Here is a 3,555-nt window from a genome sequence, read left to right as displayed (position 1 = left end):
TACCTTCTCAATCAGCTCAATGCAGGCAGCCAGGTCCATCCCAAAGTCAATGAACTCCCATTCAATTCCTTCCTTCTTGTACTCCTCCTGCTCCAGCACGAACATGTGGTGGTTGAAGAACTGTTGCAGTTTCTCATTGGTGAAGTTGATGCACAGCTGCTCCAGGCTGTTGAACTGCTCAGTGCAAAGACAAGATGTACTCATTCTCAAGATGAAGAACTGCCTGTATAGCTTTGTCCTGTGCACTCAGAATCCCATGCAGGAATGCCCAGTTAAAACAAACAGTTTTTAATGTTAAAACATCCCATTAACTATTTTTAAAGAGGTTGGGGTTTTTTTGCTTTTTGTTAGCTGAATGTTGTTTACATATATAATTTATTTTTAAATCAAATTCCAAAATGATTTGGTAGTCTTATCCCTATCAAGATGCAATTTACATCACTCTTTTTCTCTCATATTATGTAAATTTTCCCATTACCCTTACAAAAAAATTAGATGTTGTCAGTGTTTGCCAGTCCTGGCTTGGACTCACGCACCTTCCCCAAATGTCTATAGAACTTCTCTGTCTGCACTAAAGGCAGCCAATGCATTCTTCCTGTTGGAATCACCCTTTGGTTCTTCAGAAGCAAAGGATATATGTTGCTCTTTTTCCAAAGCCTTGGCAGAATTTTGTGTGGGACTTAAGTCTACCTTTCTTTTTCTACACTCTGTGATACCTTATTTTCAGTATTTGTGTGCTATTTGTCAGTGGATTTTTTAATACTAAGCTCAAATTATTTAAAAGCTACAACATTTGTGCTAATTATGTAAAAGGCAGCTGCTTCTTCCTTGTATATCACATAAAGCTATTACATGCAAATCCATTGAAGATCATGGATTGTTCTGGAGAAAAAACATGACATATACAAGGAAGGAAAGCATTTCCAGAAAATAAAAAATAAACTTTTTCAAAAATGTGCAAAACTTGATTTGAAATTGCAAGTGAATGGAACGTTTAAAAAAACCCCACCATAATTATCCAGTTTTTCTTGAGCCCTAATTGCCCTAATTGGCTTTTCAATTTTACTATGATTTCTGTGGTACTTGCATCAAAGATCTCAAAGCCAGCAATGTCCAGGACACATGAAGTACTCTGTCTGGGCTGCTTCGTATCCAGCTGTTGGTTGATGCGAACAACCATCCACAGGAACATCTTCTCATAGACAGCCTTTGCCAGAGCACCCACTGAATTGTTCACCTAAAATAAAGCAGAATGCAGCAGAAGGAAAGTAGTACCCAGAGCAAGAGAGTAAATCAAGCCAGAGGTTCCCAGTCACAGCTGGTTGTTACCTGTTGCACAGTTTGGCCCTTGGTCACATATTCATTCCCAACCTTGACTCGGGGGTAGCAGAGGGCCTTGAGCAGGTCAGCTGAGTTCAGACCCATCAAGTAGGCAGCTTTGTCAGCAACTATACACAAAGAGAGAGGGAGACAGTGACAGAGGAGAAAGTGATCTCTGAAAGTGGACGTTCTCTAAGATGTAGCTGTAGGTATCAGCACTGCAACCTTGTGATAGCTTGAAGGGAAATTTAGAAGCATGAATATTATGGAAACTGAGGTTTATGTCTTTAGGAAAGTAAATTGGAGCAAGATATCTGTTTCTGTTATTGGGAGTTGTAGATTTTGTTAATACCTTCTGTGCCGTCTGGTTCTGCCTGCTCCTCACGTTGCTTCTGCTTGAACTTCAAGTTCCCGTAGTGCATGACAGCCCCCGTCAGCTTGTAAATGGCTGTTTTCTCATCAGGAGTGAAGCCCAGGATGTCAATGGCACTCTGGCAACAGAATCGGTCCAATAAACCTCTGGGCCATTAAATGGAACTTTCACCATACCAATATGCGCTGTGTCACTTACATCTGTAGCCATCAGCTCCTCCTGGTCATTAATGCTGGGAACAGTGATCTCACCTTGACTCACAAAGTGATAGTCATATGGGTTGGTGGTAATGAGGAGCATGTCTGTAAAGAGGAGCAGGACATATCTGGGCATAGGAACGAAGACAAATGTTAAACACATTCAGACTCCATCAAACAATTTATACTACTTCCTACCAATTAGCTCTGGCTTCTTGTTGGACATGATCTGATAGAATATGTGGTAGCTTCTTTCTGCCTTGAGCTGGAAAGTGACTCTGGACTTCTCCAGCAGATCTGGCAAGGACGGTAGGACAGAATTAGGCCTGAGAAAGTACACTGAGGTGAAAAGGGAGGAAGGAATGTGACCAGGTCAGGAGGTCTCTTACATGTTTCAATGTCAGCAGAAGCCAGTTTGCCTGTGGCTCCGAAGTGGATTCGAATGAATTTGCCCTTTAGAAGGGAAAGAAAAAATGCATTTTGAAATTTCACTAAGACTGTAAGTATGTAACCTTACATTCTCCACAGAGGACAGGATTTAAACTCAGAAGTTGTTTTGATTTTTTTTCTTATTTTTCTTAAAAAAGACAAAACAGAACAAAAATAAAAAAGGGAAACTATACTGGCAATATTAAGGTAAAGATCTCAGCTGAGTTGTTGTTATTATTATTTAGTGGATAATCCTGAATGCACAGGAACAAGAAAACCACTAAGCCTTTTATTAGTTCATTTATGCCTCAATTCAAACAGATGGATATAGAGAAAGCCAAGATGCAGTCGCTTCATTTTTTAATCAGCTAGGATGCTGTGGATTTTGGTGGTGTAAATGTTAAATGAGTTTTTTGGATCTTGCGGAAAAACAGAAGGCAGCTGTTATTTTCTGAGTTGTGGGGATAAGGGCAATACACCCAGAACACAGAACTTTAGGCTGAGACTGTGAATTGGTATTGTGATTTCTCAAGGATATTCACAGCTTATCTAATAAAATTTGCGAATGGCTTTTTGCATTAAAATGATCAAAAGGACATGTCAGAGTAGTTTGGTTTCTGATAGGGAGTCTTGAAGACTTCTTTGTCCCTATACCTTCCCAGACAACTTGTATCAAGGTCTGAACAGTCAGATTAATAGGCCTGCCCAGTTCTGTGTCTAAAAAACCAGAGATTCATATTTTTGCTGATCTGATATAGGCAATCTCCATCTTGTCTGACTGTTTTTTCCTCCCTCCCTCTCTTCCTCCCTTACTTCTGCATTTACACAAATTTGTATCTACAATTGGTATGACAAATACCAGGAGTATGTGTGTGTGTATATATATTTATACATATTTAAATGATCCCCCTTTGTAAATATTTGTTTGCTGTACTACACTTTTAAAGTTATATTCTTAATTAGATAGTCTAATTAGATTGGTTTTTGTTGACAAAAATGTAAAGAAAATATTAGTTCAATGAAAACAATCATCTGACCATGAGACTTCAGAAGTGACAGCTTCTGTTCTGACATCCTTGTTCACCTGTAAATGTCAACTTCTCTGATCAAAAACTTACAAAGCGTGAGGAGTTGTCATTCCTCACAGTCTTGGCATTTCCAAAGGCCTCCAGCAGTGGGTTGGCGCTGATGATTTGATCCTCAAGCGTTCCCTGCAGGATGATAATGATTGCTGGT

At 39.5% G+C, this 3,555-nt stretch overlaps 1 protein-coding gene and 1 pseudogene across 2 annotated transcripts in view; both read right to left on the bottom strand.

The window, feature by feature from the left end:
• The window catches only part of LOC103902879 (myosin heavy chain, skeletal muscle, adult), a 220,772-nt gene that overhangs the window by 60,670 nt on the left and 156,547 nt on the right, over positions 1–3,555 (bottom strand). The window lies entirely within an intron of this gene.
• LOC109279614 overlaps positions 1–3,555 on the bottom strand; it is a 10,388-nt pseudogene that overhangs the window by 4,925 nt on the left and 1,908 nt on the right.

The sequence above is a fragment of the Aptenodytes forsteri genome, unplaced genomic scaffold (assembly GCF_000699145.1).
Source record: "Aptenodytes forsteri isolate BGI_AS27 unplaced genomic scaffold, ASM69914v1 Scaffold311, whole genome shotgun sequence".
NCBI classification, from domain to species: domain Eukaryota; kingdom Metazoa; phylum Chordata; class Aves; order Sphenisciformes; family Spheniscidae; genus Aptenodytes; species Aptenodytes forsteri.
Note: the sequence above shows the minus strand (reverse complement) of the source record. Positions and strands in the feature narration are given on the sequence as shown.